We start from the raw sequence: 22,218 nt of genomic DNA on the forward strand, positions 1-22,218 counted from the left end.
CGGTTTTAACTTTATCCTGTGAATTAGGTATTCTATTTGCGCACCACATACTCTTTGCCTTTCTAATAACATTTTTAAGCTCCTTACAATACTGTTTGTAATGGGCAACTGTAGCTTGATTGTGACTACTTCTAACATTTGGATATAATTCCCGCTTTGTTCTACATGATACCCTTATCCCACTAGTCAGCCACCCAGGTTGCCTTTTAGTGCTAGTATCCTTTTAGGACGTTCTAATTGAAAGTTTGAGAAATGTGTTAAGGAAAGCATTATATATGTCATCTATGTTATCGATACTATAAACATCCTGCCACTCTTTTTCCTAGAAGAGTTTAAAAAACTCTCTATTGCCATTGGATTGACTTTCCTACATAGTTTGTAATTACATGACATTTTTTTGAGTACAAAAGCCTTTTAAATAATTACTATTAAAAACAGTCTTGATCACGATTCTCTAACAGAAAGAGGTTCCTACTCAATGGTCTGAAGATGACCACAGTAGTGGTCGAAACCGGTCACCTTGTTAAATACGAGGGTCAGTCAAAAAGTAATGCCTCCTATTTTTTTTCTACATTTAATTGTCAGCAAATTTAAATGCAATTACATAGGTTGAAAACCACAACATTGAGGATCATTTTGTCATTTTTCAATGTAATCTCCGCCCATCTCTACAGTTTTGGTCCATCTTTGAACAAGGGCATGTATCCCAGCACGGTAAAAATCACAGCTCTGCTTCCTAAGCCATTGACGCACGGATGTTTTGACGGCCTCCTCATCTTCAAAATGAATCCCACGATGAGCTTCTTTTAGTGGCCCGAACAGATGGAAGTCTGATGGTGCCAGGTCAGGGCTGTATGGGGGATGAGGCAAAACTTCCCATCCAATTTTGACAATCTCGTCAGAGGTGTGACGACTGGTGTGTGGTCTTGCATTGTCATGCAAAAGAAGAACATCTGCCATTGATTTTGTTGGGCGAACTCGCTGAAGACGTGCTTTAAGTTTGTTGAGGGTTGTGACGTATTGAACAGAATTTATTGTGCATCCCTGCTCCAAAAAATCAACCAGAATCACACCCTCTGTATCCCAGAAAACTGTTGCCATAACTTTCCCTGCCGATCGCACAGTTTTGAATTTTTTCTTTCTCGGCGAGCTTGTGTGACGCCACTCCATTGACTGCCTCTTTGATTCGGGTTCAAAAAAATGCACCCATGTTTCGTCCCCGGTCACAATTTTTTTCAGAAACTCATCTCCCTCCAAACGGAAGCGCTGCAAGTGTTGGGAGGCTATTGTTTTCCTTGCCTCTTTATTCTGATCGATTAACATTCTTGGAACCCACCGTGCACAAACTTTTGAGTACCCCAATTGTTTAATAATCGTGATCACACTGCCTTTACTAAGAGAAATAATGCGACACACTTCATCTGCAGTCACCCGACGGTCACCACGAATGATGTCATCAACTTGCTGAATGTTGTGTGGAGTCACTGCACTCACCGGCCTGCTGCTCCGCTTTTCGTCAGTCAACGGTGTTTGCCCTTCAGCTTCCTTACAACGACAAACCCATCGTCTAACAGTGCTGACATCCACTGTCACAACACCATACACCTTCTTCAGTCTTTCATGAATGCGTATGGGCGTTTCACCTTCTGCATTCAAGAATTCAATCACACAACGCTGTCTCAAACGAACATCGACGTCGGCCATCTTACAAACTTCTGCTGTGCTGCCACCTGTTGACACAGAAAGTTACTACTGCAGTGGATTGCAGAAGAAGGTTTGAGGAATGGCGCCAAATTCAAATTTTTCACTTAACTTAATTTCTTTAAGTAGAAAAAAAATGGGAGGCATTACTTTTTGACCGACCCTCGTAAATCGTGATCAAGACTGTTTTTAATAGTAATTATTTATAAGACATTGATCACTGCTGTTCCCGTAATGCATTCAAAAGTAATTTTAGTGTTAAAATTTGTGCATTGTGGTCTGCTTGGTCGTACATCAACACTATCTCGGCTTTCTTCCGACATGAATACCAGACCATTCTGCTGCTTACATTGTGCTGCGTCGATCACGCAGCCTGCAACACACAAAGAACACGCGGCACGGGGTCAGAAGAACTTTCATTCGTCTGCGCCATGCATCGTGTCAACGATGCATTTCCGGACACGTGTTCGTAGGCTCTTTTTCCTCCGTTTCCTATCAGGAATCCGTCCCTGCAGTATTTAGTTTTTATTAATGCTCACCATGTACAGTAACCTCCACACCGCCCCGGCTTCTCAGGGTAGGACTTAGTATTTACGATTGGACGACTTGCTGGTGTAGCGGTAGTAAATTACATGCACAAACCTTCCTTGTCCATCAGTCTGTCTATTAGTGAAAACCGGTTGAAAATCCCTACAGTCGTTCCCAATATTAACCTTCGCATAGAGACAGAATAATGCGACCGGGGACTTTATAATATCCATAGATAAACAGGCTTAGGTGCCCATTCAGGATGCGTAAGAGCATTCCATAATCCAGTTTATATTTGGGCTGCAGTGCATATTATCGATCCCTAACTCTCGTCTGTATTCATCCACGACGCGAGACACGTACTGCTTAGTTACCAGCAAACAAATGGACGTTGTGTCTCTCTAAGTTTGTACAAACCCGTTACATGAATCAGGCTTACCAACAGTCGTACCGCGTGATAAAATTTTCTGTTGTTTCGTAGTAAAACACCAGGTGTACCTCTCCTGCTCTGTTTATAAATCCAAGTGAAACGTGACATAATCATCCATGTGTTTTCCATCTAAATGGAGCAATATGAAGATCTGTGTGGTTTCGCACGAATGCGGGCATTGCGTCGCTGAGTTGCATGAGCCCCACGTCCCTTAATCGATACTGTGAAATGGTAACGTCAGGGCAGCTCTAAACTCTATTGTACGTTTGTTATACGAGAGTAGTAAATAGAAACTATCTGCCTCTATTGTGGCCTGCAATTGCAATGAGAGTAAAAAACAGGCCAGATCTTCGGTACTTCTGTAGTTCATTATTAGAAGTTGTTTATTACCTACATAATAAGTCACATTGACTTCCTCATTGGATATGTTGGTAACTTCATCTTAATAAGCGTCTGAGAATAATAAAGATGACAGAATATAACCAACAATTTAATCTCATAAAGCAAACAACGTCAAGTGAAGCTCGTACTAAAATTCCTAACTGAAACTTATTTAACTTTTAACCATCTATGCCGACTGAAATCTTCAGGAAAGTCTTTCTTAAATCAAGGTAATGTGGAATAACAGGAAAGTATGAAATGGTGAAATTTTTTTAGAAAAATGGACAGGAGACTAATGTATAATTTCAATGCCTAATGGAAACGTAGTAGAGGGAAACGGCAGAAAAAATGCAGAGGTCAGTTCAGAGATCATTGAAGGCGAAAAAATGTGATTGTGAATAATCATTAATAATGATGATGCTGTTGTTGATGATGAAGTCGGAAAACGTTTATGTCAACACTACAGCCGGTTCGCTTCAATAAGATTCAAACAATTCCGCAAAGAAGTTACCCCTTGGATAAAAAACAGTTACGGTAAATTAAATAGACTAGGTTTAAATTGTCAGTTTTACTCTCGCTGTTACCTTCATCGAATGATAACATTATTCTGCAGAGAGCTCTAGGAACGCTCTATAGTAACAAACCAGTTATTTTACTAGCCCAAAGTAATTTTCACTACATTAATTCTATCCCTTCATGCATAGAAATCCTGCATCCATAAACTGTTTTCAGTTGTTATCTTGGCAGTAATGTACGATCATTTCGTGGCTTAAATTTGTTAACCACAACAAAAACATAACGGAACGTTTGCGAGCTAACATCCCGAAGATGTTCGGGCTCACATGCGGTTCCTCTTTGTCGAAATGTCTTGGTTCAAACCCGCCTAGGGGTTGAACTGCACGTGTCGCATTACGCACTCCCTAAATTAGACACTTGTGACCCTTTGGTTAAATTGTCTGGCTGATGGCAAGTTTGCGAAATACAAAGTTAATATAGCATATGAGAGCAGTAACAATAATATCGGGAACTAAATTAACGACACATAAATGATGCAGACCACACAATTGCGATTTGGATAGAATAATGTTTATTCAGAATGCAAACAAATAGCGATAGTGGTCGTATTTAGAGTTACTGTTACACTCGAACACATATCCATTTGACGCAGTTCGATCATTCACAATCTCATCGCGAAATACAATACTCCACCTCGATATTTACACGAAAAGTTAGAGTTCACACCAGGCGTGCGGCTGCAGACCGCTCATAGACTGTCCTGCGATACCACATAACGCAAAATTTTCTAAGTCGTTTAACTTCCTAGCATCCTAGAGATCGACTGTCCGCTTTCGCGTCTCAATCCGAACTGTTCCTTTTGGTGTCTAGACCAGCACTCTTTCTGCCCGTCCCCGGCCTCGTTTCCCGCGCGCCGAATATCCTCGCTCAACTGACTAGGGCAGTTCCCTTTCCTGAAGCCGCCCATCTGATTGGCTACAGCTTGTTCTACATTTTTTTTACATTTTAACATATTTAAATAATCAAAGCTTGACCACTTTCACGTTCTAAATAAAATAACAATAATATTCATTACATAATAAACGTTAAATTATTTTGTATAAAACCAGTACAATTTCCTTCTTAACTTTGAATGTCATGGCCAGTAGCCTTGCACCAATGTGTTTTCTGATTAAAAAAAAAAATGCACTAAACTTTACAACAAATATTCTATTACCTAATGATTCAATAAGGTGTCATGCTGTCATTGTTCAATGTGTTTTGTGTGGAGGGAATGATGATCTGATACTTAACTGAAAATACTGATAATTTAAGACTATACACGTTTTAAACAAATAAAGTTACAGAGCTGATGTTTACAATGTTTGTCAATTTAATGATGTGCTTCTATTTGAAATGTCGATCGTTAAGATCGACCAAAGCGTTCAGATTTTAGCATTCAGGTCTCTGTTACATAACTTGTTACTTTCACTTTAACAGTAAATCCTAAACTATTATAGATATGATCAGTATTCTAGTTTTATTGGGATCACCATGAAAATTTATGGAGGATGGCTTGATTCCCGGCATTACTATAGAATTAAATAGTTTTGATAAATGTTTCACTTTGTTGGCAATTTTAGGTCCACCATATTTAACACTGCTACGTCTCCTTGGGCACAAAAGGCTTCTGCTGGGTTTCCCTATGACGTAGGTTCTCGTCTGTCTCACTGACACACTACAGCGCTTAGGCCTCAGTAGACAATAGACGCCTGCGAGTTTCCCCAGCTCGTGGTGAATCTGCGCCCTTTGGCGCACGCGGTCCTGGACTTCAGGGTTCGTTTCACAATTCCTGTAGGCTGACTCTTTCGGCCATACACTTAAATGAGAGCGAAATGCTAGTTAACTCATACGTTATAGGCAAGTTTTCCTTGTAGAGACAAGGTGAAATCACATTGTTCGAAATCAGATCTAAAGCGAGATTGGTCAAGATACTGGAAGCATAAGGCAGTTAAATCATCAGAGGAGTTTTCTTGACGAGTAAAATTCCAAGAGAATGTATTGGCAAATTTAAGATTTGAGCAAGAAAGTGATACGTGTTCGGATAGCTTAGTTGGTAAGAGTGTTGCCCATGAGAGGCAAATTTCCAGGGTCGATTCTTTGTTCGACACACAGTTTTAATCTCTCCCTGAACTTCATTGCGACCTACTCTGTACCTCAATTCCATTACAACCTACACTTCAGTGTCAATTGTTCCTTAGAGAAACCTACTTCTTTTTTCTTGTGACTTGCTTGAAACAGTGTGTTACTGAAGCTCAATTTCACTGCTTGCTACATACTTGGTCATATACGCAAAGATGCCACTTTTGAATTATTTCCACCTGTTTTGCGTAACGCTGTGTCATTTGATTTTACACCACGACGAACAATGATTGGTCACATTAATCTGGGCTGACGCAGTTGCGTTAATTGTAGATGTGGAGGGTACAGCTCTGAGCAAACTGAACGCAGCGGAACGATGCGGCCGATATGATCTCCTTCAAACATTCGACGCTATTTTCTCTAAGTACTGCAAGAATGTCGCCCCTTATATTCCGCAAAGTCTTCGCCACCATTCTTTCTTCCACTGTTTCTCTACGGTACGTCTTGTAGCTAACTGGTCAACTAATACAGCAACACTGGTAAGAGGAGATAGAGTTTTTAACTGCAAAGTTTGTGTGGACACGAATAATCATGAATGTATTCAGTTTATGAATTGTCCACTTAGTGATACACTATACAAATCTCTTCAGCGTGTCTTCATTTTTCAATTTTTTGTTCTTATATTTTAGTTTCTCCTTCGAAAGTAATTTTGTGATATTGTTTCCGACTTCAAAGGGAATGGCATACCATGCGAGAACAAATTACAAGGAGAAAGTTTTGATTAAGGGGCAGAATTGCAACTTTCTTTTCAATTACACGTGTTGTCGTGTCTGCTGCTAACACTCAAATACCGCAGTATTATTGCTTTGAGTAAAATTTGAAACAAGTATCTCAATAAACGTTGGGGCTGTCTGAATCGCAGTTGAAATTCTTGTAAATTTTGCTCCTACAGACTTCGCGTCTGTAAAGTACGAAGGTCAAAGGACGAGCGGCCGACGCGACGCCACGGTATTGTGTTGCAAACAATATAAATGGCGCGAGGCGAGGCCCCACGCAATACCTGCCACTCGAGTACACACAAAGGGACTTTCGGCGCAACACATCCAATTTATATCTCGAGCTGCGCCGTGAAAAGGTACCACGGCCCGGCCGGGGTGGCTCAGATAGTGCTTATACGCTCGTCTGACAATGAAAAATGCCTTCCCAGATACATTCCCTGTTCCGCACAGAAAGATTTACTGCCTGAATATTTTAGCTCAGCTTGTACGTCGGACTGAGCTCGTCCGTCAAGTAACCGATACCCGCCTGCGAAACAGGCTTCTCTGACGAAACGCACTCTGCCCCACGCTTCCCCTTTTCCCTCCCTCCCCCTCTTCAGCCCTTCTCCTTCCCTCCCGCCCTCCCTCCATCACGCTGCCCCCCTCTCCCTCTCTCCTGGCGTGGATGTGTGCATTCTCCACCTGTCTGCATTTGTGACACGATAGGCCCGCATAGTTTCATATTTATGAATGGTAAAATTGTCTGTACACGACTTGCTATCGTTGCTTAGCAACTAGACCTGGGGTCGTCAAACTGCTGCCAGAATCAAGTAATCGTGCCACTTATGGTTCTCATCTCTATTATATAACAACATGGATCGTAACAGCTGAATCCAAAAAGCCCAAGTAACGTCAAGAGTTTCTTAAGAGTTTAGTTTTTCCTGCTCAGTAACAGACGAAAATACCTGCAGAGCAGTAATGTTTTAAGATGTTCTTGATTTTAAGTGGCGTCACTGCATTCGGACGTGAGCTAAGTAAAGTCAGCCGCTTACCTCACGGACAGACGAGTAATTAACATGGCCACTGCAACGTCACGGGATGTGAGAAGGGGAAATGTCTTATTTCTGTCTTCCAGTGCTGACAACTCACGGGCGTGTGTACGTAGTACCGATCAGCGGTTATAGTATTAATTTCAAAGGGAAGTAACATGGCTTCATGAATGTGCATAACAGAGATGCCCATCTTCGAATGTGGTACATATTTGTAGCAAGAAATGTGAAATTAAATTAAGGCTGTTGTAATACGACGCAATGAGCAGAAGAAAAATTACATTCAGTATACTAAGTCAACGTTTCTTATCGTGTCTCATACTGCATAAGACATTTAAATACGAGGCGAATTCGGGAAGTAAGACCCGATTAGGCGCTAAAAGGAAACCGCTGTGAAAATCCGATGGCACTTTGCACAGATGTGTTGGGCAGCGTGTTTAGTGTGCCTGTCGATCGCTTCAAGTCGCTCTTTTCAATTCAGGGTGCAAAGTGATCACGTAGGAATACTTAAAACGACAGTGTCTCCCACCAAGTATGTGGATCTTGTGAGAGATTTCGCCTGAAGCCATGCAGCCCACATAACATAAATGTCATGCGTTTCTTTCCTTTATTCAAGACCATTTTCAGCCGCATTGTGCAGGGGCAATGAAGATGCTCCTGCACCGTTTCGATGTGAAGTGTTTGGTCAGCCACAACACAGCCCTTGATTGGCTCCCTCTGTTGTTCATCTCTGCTCACATGAACCGCTGGCTACGAAGACAGCATTTTGGGCCAACCAACGAAAGACAGACCAGCGTAGAGAACTGGCAGAAAGCACAGGCGGCTGCTTTCTGTGACGAAGGTACTGGAAAGTTTGTACAGCGTCAAGACAAGTGTCCAAGTCGGAGCGGCGACTATTTAGAGAGGTAGCTGGAAGGTGTGGCTACCTGTTGCGAATAAATAATTTTTGATTTTCAATGTGGTTTTCATTTCGTGACCAATCGGACGTTACTTTCCGAACAGCCCTCGTAGTCTAAGTACAGTTACTGTTTCAAATCAATTGTGGGGCGGCAAATAAGTTTCTTCACTGGTTTAAAGTTTTGATGCCGTCTTTAATCACGTGAGCCTGGCAACTAATTTGGTGGTCAGCCAGAAAGCGAAGGGAAACATACTGACCTTAGTTTGCAGTCTGCACGGCCACATTCCAGTCCACCCCACTGAAAGAAAAGTGTCTGTTTCCCATTTATTTGCTGGATCAGGACTGTGACTTCAGTAAAAGTTTAAAGTTCCACTCAAGATTTAATTAATTAAAGTTTCTCACATACAACACTTAAAATTGCGTTAGGTTCAATTGAAAACAAGTCTTTCTAATCTAACAGCACCTTCAGCAGTTCAGAGGCGACCTCTACGGTAACTTCCTACCAGACTGTTTTTCGCCCTGACTAACATCACTCAATTGAAAGGTTGCAATAAATGTTCAAAAATTAATGCTCGCCATAAAAGTGGAAATAAGTTCACCACTTGCCACGCGGAATTGAATTTCACACGGACGGCACACTAACAGTCATTTTACCGAATTCCAAACGATCCAGGACGGTGTACAGTCCACGCGAGTTCACTATCCGTTTTCACTGCCAAATACGCGCTTGTCACAGCTCGGCCCTGACGTCATCCGAGGCAGAGCACGACCAGACGTATAACTGGCGTGGACCTCACAGTGTCTGAGAGCGAAGTGAACCTTCCTGCTGCTTCAGGGGCTGTATTCATAAGGTGCCGGTGCGGACTGCCGAGAAAACATCTGTCGTCTCTGTCTATTTGCATACGGCAGTCTACAAACGACCGCTATATCGGGCACATAATCTTTAATAATATAGTTACCAATTACTTCAGAAACTTCTTAATTTTTGCTGGCATGCAGATAAGCAGTTTGAAAGCACGCAGAAAGTTTCAGCTCGCTAGAATGAAAACGTTGCTTAATAGAATTTATTTAGTGGAACTAACGGTAGATTGCTACCTCTGAACCATACCTTTACTAAGACTTATATCAGTTGCCATTTATGTTAAAAGTCTTAAATTTGGTGTAGCTCTATTATTTGATATATTTGATCATCTGGTTTAACCAAAATCCTCTATCATTAAAATTTCTAGTACTTAATCTACAACCCTTAGGTACATTCTAGTTACAAAATTAGTTTTTATTTAATTAATCAAAAACTATAAGAGGTAGATTAACGTGGACTCTCTGTTATTATTTTTGGGGCGTACTGAAGCATAAAACAAATTTTCAAGTTAATAAGTCCATTATTTAGCGCCTCTGATTTTTCTCTTAAAACGGCATTTTTCCGTAAACTATTAAGTTTAGAACATCAAGACTTGGTATTTGGAACATCATTACACTAAACTATAATTTAACAAAGTTTTAAACATAAATTTTGATTGTTAATTTCATACTAAATTGTGGTGCAATACTTGTGCGCTACATGCAGACGCGTTAAGGTGACGTAGCGCTACTAGCAGTGAACTGGGCTAAGTCACAGCTCACTCGCTCGCCTCTGTATCTCACACATGATGCAGCGCTCGGTTTGCTTCACAATGAATTATCTACTCACGCAACACTACTTCGTCAGGCAGTTAGTGTCACAGCTGGAAGGTCGCTGAGAGTGGTGGCAGTCTGAAACAGAGAAGAGTCAGCGCGAAATGTTCCAAATGGTTCCGACTTTCAACGATCAGTACTTTGCAGGCCCGTGGACAACATACCGCGCCGTTACTGTAGCTACTGTATTGGGAGCTCACGAAAAACTAATTTATAGTAAAAACATAATTTGTAATAAGATCGGTATATACGGCCAGAGGTATCGCCTAGACTGTCAATATTGGTTCTTGAGCAAAACCGTTTCACAACCACTGGTCTAGAGCGTCAACCTGCAACATACAGAGGACCTAATAAACGATCTGGTTGAAGGGAAGTTTTTATTATTCACAGGTCGGTTTGAGTGAGGGTCTTAGATGGTTTGCCACACCCACACACACAAAAGTTGCGTTAAGGGAGCAATGTGGATAAAGGACCGCACGAGTACAGCAGTAAAGTTGCAACCTCCCCCTCGCTTATCGACCTTAATGACAGTGAAAAATTAAACCGCGTGTACCTAATGGAAATTTAGGAAAAGCAATCGTCACCGAAGTTGATTTGTCGGTAAAGAGGGAGGAAAGGGTTACATCTAAATGAAAGGAAAAATGCAAATGAAACTGGTGGAAATTAATTTTGAAAAGGGGTAAAGTTAATAAAGAAAGTCAATGTGCGGCCGTTACGTTAACAATTAACTAGCGGTAATCAGATATTTGAGATTTGGGGGAAATTACGGCCACCAGTCCTAAGGACAATTACTATAGTAACTGAAAAAGAAAGATAATTACACATATAACTAGCACTAGAAGCGTGGCAACTGAAGGTTGACACGTGTAGTGTGAAAACTGAAAGTTTGTCAGAAGTAATAAATTTCGATACACTCTGACTTAATTTAGCAAAAGAATTAATAAAACCGGAAAATCGAAAGTTAATTTAGTGACTAAAGTTAATAGTGAGCTTTCTTTCTGAAGCACATCGAAATTCAGTAAAATACGGTTAGTCTTGGGCTACCTCAACAATCATTTCAAAAGCTACTTGAATCTACGCAATTTAGAAATAAGAGATTTAACTTTGAACTTGAATTAAATGATTCTGAACAATTAACAATAGTAAAATTTAGTACGTACCAAGCTGAGCTGCAGTCACAGGTAAGCTAAAATACGGTAACAAAACTCGCACTCTTAATTTGTGCTTGTGTAATCTAAATATTGTAGCCAGCTATAAATACCTTAACTGAACTTTGAAATTGAAGCAGTGAAATCGAATGATGCTGGCGTTTGAATTTCAACGACACTCGGGTTCATTCCGGAAAAGGAAGGGACCCTGCTTGGTAATGCAATTGGGACAATGAGCAACAAAGGTTCATGCCACGTTGCTGTAATTTAGTTATGAAAATGGAACAGTTTGAAAAGCTGAGGTCTGCCATACAGTTCTAAAACTTTACGTGCTTCCAGTCTTCCTTGTTGGTTGATTGAAGGTTTGAAGCCGTCGATCGAGGAGGTGGCGACAGTCACTCATTGTCGGCCGTCGCTGTTGCAGAAGCTGGATGTTGGGGCGCCTTCTTCTCGACACGGTCACCAGGCGAAGCGGCTCTTGATGTGCGCTAGCTAATGCTTCTCGTCTGCGACACCGTGTCAGTAACTATCATAGCAAGTCGAGCGCAATTACATGCTGCACAACCCCGAAAGCGAAGCAACTCGCGGGAGTGTCACACACCACACTTGCTCCACTGCACCACCCCAGCCAGACTCTCCCTCTGTCCGCGCTCCACGCGACAGAGTTAACACTACCAAAGATCCTAAACACTTTTGTTCTCCACACGACCTATCGATGTATTCGTTCGATAGCATAGTTTTCCCTAGGCAAGACCCAGCGTAAAAATACAAATAATATTTACAAACAACCACTTATACATCGACATAAATGCATATATATATATATATATATATATATATATATATATATATATATATATATATATATATATACACTCCTGGAAATTGAAATACGAACACCGTGAATTCATTGTCCCAGGAAGGGGAAACTTTATTGACACATTCCTGGGGTCAGATACATCACATGATCACACTGACAGAACCACAGGCACATAGACACAGGCAACAGAGCATGCACAATGTCGGCACTAGTACAGTGTATATCCACCTTTCGCAGCAATGCAGGTTGCTATTCTCCCATGGAGACGATCGTAGAGATGCTGGATGTAGTCCTGTGGAACGGCTTGCCATGCCATTTCCACCTGGCGCCTCAGTTGGACCAGCGTTCGTGCTGGACGTGCAGACCGCGTGAGACGACGCTTCATCCAGTCCCAAACATGCTCAATGGGGGACAGATCCGGAGATCTTGCTGGCCAGGGTAGTTGACTTACACCTTCTAGAGCACGTTGGGTGGCACCTGATACATGCGGACGTGCATTGTCCTGTTGGAACAGCAAGTTCCCTTGCCGGTCTAGGAATGGTAGAACGATGGGTTCGATGACGGTGCACTATTCAGTGTCCCCTCGACGATCACCAGTGGTGTACGGCAAGTGTAGGAGATCGCTCCCCACACCATGATGCCGGGTGTTGGCCCTGTGTGCCTCGGTCGTATGCAGTCCTGATTGTGGCGCTCACCTGCACGGCGCCAAACACGCATACGACCATCATTGGCACCAAGGCAGAAGCGACTCTCATCACTGAAGACGACACGTCTCCATTCGTCCCTCCATTCACGCCTGTCGCGACACCACTGGAGGCGGGCTGCACGATGTTGGGGCGTGAGCGGAAGACGGCCTAACGGTGTGCGGGACCGTAGCCCAGCTTCATGGAGACGGTTGCGAATGGTCCTCGCCGATACCCCAGGAGCAACAGTGTGCCTAATTTGCTGGGAAGTGGCGGTGCGGTCCCCTACGGCACTGCGTAGGATCCTACGGTCTTGGCGTGCATCCGTGCGTCGCTGCGGTCCGGTCCCAGGTCGACGGGCACGTGCACCTTCCGCCGACCACTGGCGACAACATCGATGTACTGTGGAGACCTCACGCCCCACGTGTTGAGCAATTCGGCGGTACGTCCACCCGGCCTCCCGCATGCCCACTATACGCCCTCGCTCAAAGTCCGTCAACTGCACATACGGTTCACGTCCACGCTGTCGCGGCATGCTACCAGTGTTAAAGACTGCGATGGAGCTCCGTATGCCACGGCAAACTGGCTGACACTGACGGCGGCGGTGCACAAATGCTGCGCAGCTAGCGCCATTCGACGGCCAACACCGCGGTTCCTGGTGTGTCCGCTGTGCCGTGCGTGTGATCATTGCTTGTACAGCCCTCTCGTAGTGTCCGGAGCAGGTATGGTAGGTCTGACACACCGGTGTCAATGTGTTCTTTTTTCCATTTCCAGGAGTGTGTATATACAAATAGTAAAACAATTACAATATATAAAGTTTTCCCTAGGCAAGACCCAGCGTAAAAATACAAATAATATTTACAAAACAACCAATTATACATCGACATAAATGCATATATATATATATATATATATATATATATATATATATATATATATATATACATATACAAATAGTAAAACAATTACAATATATAAAGACACAGAAGTGTCATATCTTCAGGTAACAAAACAAGGAAAAAAATTTGCAGTGCCTTAGATGGAAATAGGAGGATATGCATTTCCGGCGTTACAAAGTGAAATTCAGAACTGGCGGTGACGGCAGTTGTTTCATCTAGCTCAATAACAGTCGGCGTTAAGATTTTGCGGTTGACAAGGCCATTACAGCCAGGGCACAAGTCCAGATTTGACTAAAAGTAAGTCGTGCCGTATTCTAATGAACTAGTGCCGAATTCGCCTTAATCGATTTTAAAAATCCACTGAAAAAATAAATCTCACTGAGTGGACAGGTATTAGAATCTCTCTCCGTCAGAATACGTGTGCACTGCATTCAACACTGTGCCATATCACTCTAGCCGGCGTTCATCCATTTTTTCCTTACTTCTTATTATCGCCAAATGTATTTTAATTGTATTGTCCGCTGAGATCGGCAAATACTGTAAGTTATTTCTACAATCACATCTACACTTGCATGTTCACTCTGCAGTGCACATTTATGTGCCTTGTAGAGGGTACATTGAACCACTTTTTAGATTATATCTGTACCTTTCCACTCTCGAATAGCGCGAAGGGTAAACGAACACCTAAATCACTCCGATCGGGCTCCAATTTGTCTTATTTTATTACAATGATCACTCCAGGTTGTGTAGGACGGGGAGTAATGTCCGGATCGGTGTATTGGAATGAACGGTCCAACACCCTGGCCATCCCGCTCTCCAGACATTACGCCCCTTGACTTTCTTTTCTGGGGCTATATCAAGGACAGAGTCTCCGTCACACCAGTTGCTGACGTCGACAAACTGAAGGCTAGGATACAAGCTGCTGTGGGTACTGCGACAGAACACATGTTACGAAACACCTGGCGGGAACTTTAATACCGCCTTGACATTCTCCGAGCTACCAAGGGAGCATACTTTGAGGTTTAGTAACGTAAGTGGTCTTAAAAAAACTAGTAACACTAACCTATGTAACGGCATCAAATGTAACTTATTATGTCAAACGGTTATTCTGTTATAAATAGGACAAGAGTTTGTGTTCACCCAGTATTTCCGCACTGAGTGGAGAAAGTTCATGATTGAAATTTCGTAGAAAGATCTCGCCACAACGAAAAACGCCTTTGTTTTAATAACTGACATTCCAACTCGGTTATCATATTCGTCACACTCTATTCACTATTTCGCGATAACACAAAATCAGCTGCCCTTCTCTGAACTGTTTCGATATCCTTCATCAATAATGTCTGGTAAGGATCCCATACCGCGCAGTACTATTCCAGAAGAGGACGGACAAACGTAGTGTAGGATGTGTCTTGAGTATGGCTTGGTTCAAATGGCTCTGAGCACTGTGGGACTTAACATCTATGGTCATGAGTCCCCTAGAACTTAGAACTACTTAAACCTAACTAACCTAAGGACATCACACAACACCCAGTCATCACGAGGCAGAGAAAATCCCTGACCCCGTCGGGAATCGAACCCGGGAACCCGGGCGCGGGAAGCGAGAACGCTACCGCACGACTACGAGCTGCGGACTGTCTTGAGTAGACCTGCTGGATCTTCTAAGTGTTCTGCCAGTAAAACGTAGTCTTTGGTTAGCTTTCCCACAACATTTCCTGTGTGATCGGTCCAATTTAAGTCCTTGAACGTATGCCCTTAGATTTGTGTGATTTGTCGGGTAACCGAAATTTAAAGGATTCCATTTAGGCCTCACGTGGAAGATTTCACACGTATGTCTTATCTAAATAATTATGCAATTGGTTTTGATCTTATGATGACTCTATCAGACGGAAAACGACAGCATCTTCTAGGAACAGCCTAAAAGAGCTGCTCACGTTGTCTCCTACATCGTTTATGTAGATTAGGAGCAGCAGGGGGCCTATAATGGTTTCTTGGGGAACACCATATATCAATTTTGTTTTACTCTATGACTTTACGTTGATTACTACAAATTGAGACTTTTCTAACAGAAAACTGCGAATTCATTCATGCAACTGAGGCGATACTCTGTAGGCACGCAATTTGATTAGAAGCCGCTTATGAGGAACGGTGTCAAAATACTTCTGAGAATCTACAAATGTGGAATCAACTTGAGATCCCTTTTCGACAGCAGTTGTTACTTGGTGTAAATAAAGAGCAAGTTGTGTTTCATAAGATCGAGATTTTCTGAATCCGTACTGTCAACGTGTCAATATATCAATTTATTCGAGGTAATTCATAACGATCGAACACATTATAAGTTCCCAAATCCTACTGCAAATCGACATCGGTGATATGGATCTGTGATTCAGCAGATTACGCCCATATCCTTTCTTGAATACTGGTGTGACCTGTGCAACTTCCCAGCTTTCAGGTTCGGCTCTTCTAATGACGTCAGTGTTGGAGTGGTAGAAAAAGATTGCGTGTTCCAATTAAAAAAAAGTTTCAAGTTACTTTCGATATATTTTATCCCGTTCAGAATGGAATACTGGAGAATTCTGGATTCAGATCTTTCGCTTGCCGATTGCTACTCACCATATGGCAGAGATACTGAGTCACAGATAGACACAACAGAAAGACTGCCAAACAAGTAAGCTTTCGGCCAAAAAGACCTTCATATAAATTAGCCAACATACACAAACAAACTCGTGCAAACAGAACTCACACACACACATGACCACAGTCTCTGGCTGAGTGTGTCTGTTTGGTGTCTAATTCTGATGAAGTCCTTTTTGGCCGAAGGCTTACTTGTTTGGCAGTCTTTTTTTTTCTGAGTTTATCTGCGACTCAGCATCTGAGCTGAGACTCTGACACAATGGATCCCATTTTAGAATGAATAAATTGGAGGGGATTACCAGTTACGGCATTTGCCTTACAGTCAAGGGAAACCTGCAAAAAGTTTCAATCGGAACGGGGGGGGATGGAACTATAATTTTTTTTTAAATTAGTGGTAAGTTCTATGGGATCAAACTGCTGAGGTCATCGGTATACAGGCTTACACACTACTTAATCTAACGTAAACTAACTTACACTATTCACAACACACACACACACACACACACGCCCAAGGGAGGAGAACTATATTTAATTTATGTATCGTACAACGTATTCATTGTCCCAAAATACCAGTGAAAAATATATGCCTTGAAGAAAAGTTGACAATTGCGTGTTTTTTCACAAATACTGTACTTATATCTGCAATTTTTTCATTGCTACATATGAAGAATTTATGCAAAGGGAAGTATTCCTCGACTAAAGCAAGTGTTAAGACGTATATGCAATACGGAATTCCTTTACACGTCAAAGTTCCCGTTTTTTTTTTATAAAGACGCGCTGATAAATGCAGTGTGAAAATGTATGGCTTGAGCGTAGTGGTATCGCAACACATCAGAATGGTTAGCCTACCCGGACCATAAAAAATAGCTGCAGGAAAGAGATGGAAACTCTGTGTGGACATTCTTATCGCGTTTAAGTTTATGCACCTCCAGTCAGAAAGTTATAGGAATTCCGGTGGTGCTAGAAACTTAATACGTCCGTGTGTTCGCCGTTGCTGACTGGAAAACTAGACACTGTAATTTATTTTATTATTTGCACACTTAATTCTTTTTAATGTTCCTAGACCTAATGTGTAGTTGCACTGCTGTCTTTGTACATTTAGTAAGTAATCTTGAAAGTGATGATGCTAGTTCTATTCGTGATGCTAGTTCTATTCGAACAGTAACTATACAAAAGTAACAGATTTGTATGGAAAGCTATTTCCACAGAGTTGGTGACACAGTCATTTCACCTGCTCTTTGTATGGCACTTTACAATTGCATACTCGCGATACTATTGAAAATTGAGGTCGAAATGACGCTGCCTATCCTAAAACCTGTTAGTACTGCGACGGAATAAAGTACAACATTTTGGGCTTACGACATGACATCACTTTTTAACTATTGTGTCCTTTCGAGATTGTGGATCCAGGTGTAGATCTATTTTTCTGCACTTTCGGACCGTCTGTCTATCAGTCTAGGTACGATCGCACAACAGTGTAAAGCTTTTCCAATACAACTAATGGATGATAAAGCTCACTGCAGAAAATGAACTGCATAAAATTATTAAAATTCACAATGAACCTATAACACTGCAACTGTATTTACGTAGCTTATGTAATCAAATACCAAATTTGGTTTATTACATACTATGCCCCAACAGAACAACTAGTCCTGTCACGGAAAAGCCACATATAAAACTTCTGTCTGCTACTGCTATACCATAACCTTAAAGTTGAAGGCAGGTCGTGAAATAAAATTATCTTGTTAAAGCAATTATGGTATAATGCAACAGAGCAGTGTTACCCTCTGGGAGGAATTTTGTTATGTTGACCGTGTTGTACCTAACGGAAGTGGCTTATCGGAAGTGAAAGTCAGAATTACGTAAACATTTAAACAGTAACAAATAATATTTTACTTAGCTCCACTGTTTAAACAGTAAAGAAAACGGTCGCCAACCTAATTAGGCAAGAGAATGATTAACATTCTTGTTTAAGAAATGAGGTTTGAGTAACTTCAACGGGCAAACACAACCTATACTTTGCCACACGCGAGTGCAATGAACTCTGGCACCTGGATACAGTGTGTTCAGGTTAAAGTTGGAGTTAACAGATCAGAACAAACTACTGGCATAAATATAACAGATAACAATACACACTATTACTCTCATGGATTATTCAAACTGAATGGTCTTTATAACATTACTATTAATATTCACTGTAGAATCATATATTGGACATAGGTTCAGTATTACTTTCCAGACTTTTCCTGGCTGACATAAAATTGTAAATGTAGTTCATTGCAAAATTAGGAACTGGCCACAGGTTAAGCCTCTCTTAGCTAAATACTTTTCTATTGGAATGAAAGTTAAATGGAATTCACTAACAGGTTACTTCTCACTGTTTTATTGAATAAAGAAATTATTGTTTTCATGAATAGTGGTCTTTCTATTAATTGTTATTTATCATGAGCATGAAGAATAACCTGTGGATTCAGTTACACTATCAATACACTTTCAATACCCAAAAGAAACAAGTGCTTAGCAAGCATGAGTATATAACTTTCCACAACTGCAGTTTTCCACTTTTACTGCAGTGAGAGACAAAATTAACATATTTGTAAGATACTGACTCACCTTCTGCGATTTACAACAGGCAGTAATGTGATCATTTACTAAGCAAAACTTTATAAGCCTCAGTCTTAAGGACTTTTAATTTGAAGTTGGCAACAACACATTAATAAGCAGTTTTACTAGGAAAATTATATTCAGCAAGCATCATTGACTTTAACTCACTCTCTTGCCACATTAACTTTAATTTTCTCTTTACTATGTTGAGGAGTCATTAATTAAAAAAAACACTGGTTTTTAGTGTTCTTTCAGTAGGGACACTCGGTAATCACTTCAGTTCAAACGGAGAGGAACCTGAGAGGTGTTATGATAAGGGAAAAAAATCAAGGTAGGTACATAAATTCAGTTATAAATTACCTTATATTTGAGTACACTAAACATCCAATGAGCTGATCCTTAACTGTACATTACTATAGCATTCCATTACAGTGATTGCGTAACGTGGTGGAAACTGCATGTTGGTAGGGTAGGTGGATTTGCAGGCAGAATTGCCAGAATCTGTCATTTCTTGGTGGCGATGATAGACATCAATTCCAGAATAGCTCCAGTTCTTCATCCATCCATCCGAGGCATTGGAAAGTGGCACGGAAAGCCTCTCTCGGCACCAGCACAATAAGCAGCCTTTACGTGAGCAATTGACAGTTTAGTAGCTCGTCCCCGACTGACTCTTGCTCCACCTTTTCTATCTATGCCAACCATAATTTGCGTGCGCAACACAGTTCCGTTCCCGAGGGGAACGACAACACCTTTTACATATCACATAATTAAGAACCCTAAGTGAAGGTCAGCAGTTTACATAACAGCAAACTAATATTTTAAATATAACGAAACCTTTGCACATACTGACATTTCTATAAAAAAATTATTTAAACAAAATTACAATTATATACAGTAAGTTTTGTCTCCCTCCAAATGAGACAAAGAATTTAAATGATAGATTCACTACATTGCACAGAATCAAACCATGACATCAAAGCATTTTACACAGAAAAGAATAAACACTCTTACGACATTGATTCAGTCCATCAGCATTTACAGATACTCAACGTTATAAATTAAACAAAATAAAAGGCAAAATAAATCAGTAGAGCAGTAGAGCTATGGTGTTACAAACCCTCTGCCACACACCGTAAGGTAGCTTGCGGTGTCTAGATGGAAGTACAGGTATAGATCAGAGCTGGAGTGATTCTGAATGAATGTCACGCGACAACCAGGGGTTACGTTAGAATTGGAATTACTAATTAATTAGGCACATATTTCGCGGCAAAGAAGTAACTGGGTCCGGCAACCTGTAGTTGCAACGAGTAATCGCGGGCTTAAATACTGTCCTACTACAATTCCTAATTAAAGTTCATAGCTAAGCATTTTCATAGTTGTCGACAAGGTAGCTAGATTTTTTTCATATATATGCAGCTTCATAGTCTATGAAAAAGGTAGCTAGATTTTACTAAGTCCATAACTTGGCTTCATTAGTGGAATTTCAAAGTGTCGCTGCTTGGACGCATGTTGGCTCATGCCATTTGGAAAAAAATAAAGTCCAACACATCGTCACTGTGCGCCAACGTACAATGACGATCCAAAACACTGCCATTCCCCACCACGAGATTGTATTCCGCCTAGCTGCCAGCACGAAACGCTGTGAGGAAAGTATACAAGTGGAAGACAAACGAATAGGGAACCATTTTGCCGACGATACAGGGCACAAATAAGGCAAGTGGCTTTGTCCAAGGGAAGATTGTTATGCTCCCGCTTGTGAAACGAGAATCTCGTAAACGGCGAAACTGGTCGACTGTTTGCGTGGTACCGTCGTGAGCATCTGTAGAAAGTAGATGAAAGACAGTGAAACCACAGATAGGCGACAAACGCCTCATAACAGAGAGTGGAGGTCGAAGGTTTGAGGTGTGCCCACTCTACAAGGCAAGATAGTTGGCGATCACCAGTGGTACAGTACTGGTAGATGTACAAGTGTTTCAGAGCACATGGTTCAGTGGGCATGCGATCATCGAAACAGATCGTGAATCACTGCAAACGTGTCACCTGGCGGGTAGAATTACGTTTATTGTTACACCAGGTAGATGGTTGTGTCTGTATACGTTGTCATCTTGGAGAATGGTTGCCCCAAACATGTAACGCTCCACAGACGCTGTCCAGTGTACCAATGTTATGCTGTGGGGGATATTCACCTGGGCTTCCATGGGACTTGTAGTGGTAATCGTAGGTACCATGACAGGTGTGAACAGCGGAATTACTTTCCCTTCATGCTCGATGTCTACCCTGATTGTGATGGGATCTTTCAGGAGGCTGATATCCGTCTCACGACGTGAGGATAGCGGACAGAGATTTGAGCAGCATGACAGTGAAATAAGGTTGACATCTTGGCCATCAAATCTGTCTTCATAAACCTGATGAAGCACACCTGTAGCGCTGTCGGGTACCAGCCTTGCACCCAGAAACCATCGTTCCGTAATTTACAGAAATTGCGTGACATATATGTACTCGTAGATATCTGATGCCACAAACACCCAGAAACCTACCAACAACTTTTAGAATCCATGCCACGCAGAAGGTGGACCAAAAAACTATTAAAACCCAGTCCGAGTAGGCCTCGGTAGTCTCAACGGTACCGACCGACCTCCATGTCATCCTTACCCGTAAGACGTCACCAGATGCGAATTGGGAGGGCATGCAAGCAGCACATCGCTCTCACGGCCTCTGTCACCTGTCGTGACCGGAGCTGTTACAGCTCAGTCAACTAGCTCCCACATTGACCTCACAGGAGCTGAGTGCAACCCGCTTGCCAAAAGCGCTTGGCAGACCAGGACGGTCACCCATCCAAGCGCTAGCCATGCCCGACAGCGCTTAACTTCGGTGATCTGACGGGAACCGGTGTTACCACTGCGGCAACGCCTTTGGCATACACGGTTAAGCAAATGTTTAAAATGTTTTGACGCATCAGTGTAGATGGAAGTGCCTCCTCACAGTGACCAAATACGAACCCATCCTTCACCGCATTCGACACGCAGTTCCTCTAATATTCTAATCCATCATGTGTCCAAGGAATAATATCAAAGAGGCAGCGAAGGTCACGACAGGTACAATTAAGAAGAACAGGAGGAAACCGTGGTTTGATGAGGAATGCAAGAAATTGGTAAAGGAAAGGAGAAAAGCGCGATTAGATTGGGATGGAATGGGAGACAGAAAACGAGAGGAGTTCTTGAACTTGAGAAGGGAAGTTGGTCGTAGGCTACGGGCAAAGAAGAGGGATTATTTGAACAATCAAATTACAAAAATGGAAACAAACAGTAAAACAAAAAACATTAGGGAACTTTACCTAGACATAAATGGGTATAGGAAGGGCTTCAAGGCTAGGACAA

General features: G+C 41.8%; 1 pseudogene; it reads right to left on the minus strand.

The window, feature by feature from the left end:
* Nucleotides 1–21,639: 21,639 nt before the first annotated feature.
* Nucleotides 21,640–21,758, minus strand: LOC124799665 (annotated as a pseudogene).
* Between the last annotated feature and the right edge of the window lie 460 nt (nucleotides 21,759–22,218).

This window comes from Schistocerca piceifrons, chromosome 5 (assembly GCF_021461385.2).
Source record: "Schistocerca piceifrons isolate TAMUIC-IGC-003096 chromosome 5, iqSchPice1.1, whole genome shotgun sequence".
NCBI classification, from domain to species: domain Eukaryota; kingdom Metazoa; phylum Arthropoda; class Insecta; order Orthoptera; family Acrididae; genus Schistocerca; species Schistocerca piceifrons.